Below are 640 nucleotides of genomic sequence, written 5' to 3'. Positions count from 1 at the left end.
GGTCGTGCGTTGTGTCATTAAACATTCCATTTCACGTGACTCCACTCACCTGTAAAATGAGTTGAAGCAACAGCTGGGAAGTTAAGCGATACTCCGTCGGTTGCAACGACGAGTGCTCCTAATCTGCTCCTTATAATTAACGTGCAAGTGGCTAAGTACTCCACAGGCATGCGTACCCTTCATCTTAGCATGGTTCTTAGTGAGATTCAGCTTGACACAGAATATGACAAGGCTGGCCCTTTGAATTACGGGTACAACTCATTTTCGTCGGCTGAGTGGAGCTACGGGAAACAAAGTGTCTTGCTCAAGGATACGACGTGCCGCTGGGAATCGAACTCATGATCTTACGATTGCGAGCCGAATACTGTAACCACTTAACTGCGCACCTCCACAGCTGGGAAGATAACCCTATGACGGACTAGCTTCCTGTCCAGGTGTGTGGTGGAGTTATAATCCCAGTCCCTTTCACACCATGGAAATCAGGTTAAGCTCTGTCCTTATGGGTCCTAGGGATCATGACTTACCTAAGTAAATTGTATGATTTAAAGAAGACTTGGCTGCTATTTCTTGTAGATCAAACTACCACTTGTAGTTTCCCTCTTCGAATCGATATTGTTTATTGTCGTCGCGATTGCAACAC

The sequence above is a fragment of the Octopus bimaculoides genome, chromosome 9 (assembly GCF_001194135.2).
Source record: "Octopus bimaculoides isolate UCB-OBI-ISO-001 chromosome 9, ASM119413v2, whole genome shotgun sequence".
Classification (NCBI taxonomy): Eukaryota; Metazoa; Mollusca; class Cephalopoda; order Octopoda; family Octopodidae; genus Octopus; species Octopus bimaculoides.
Note: the sequence above shows the minus strand (reverse complement) of the source record.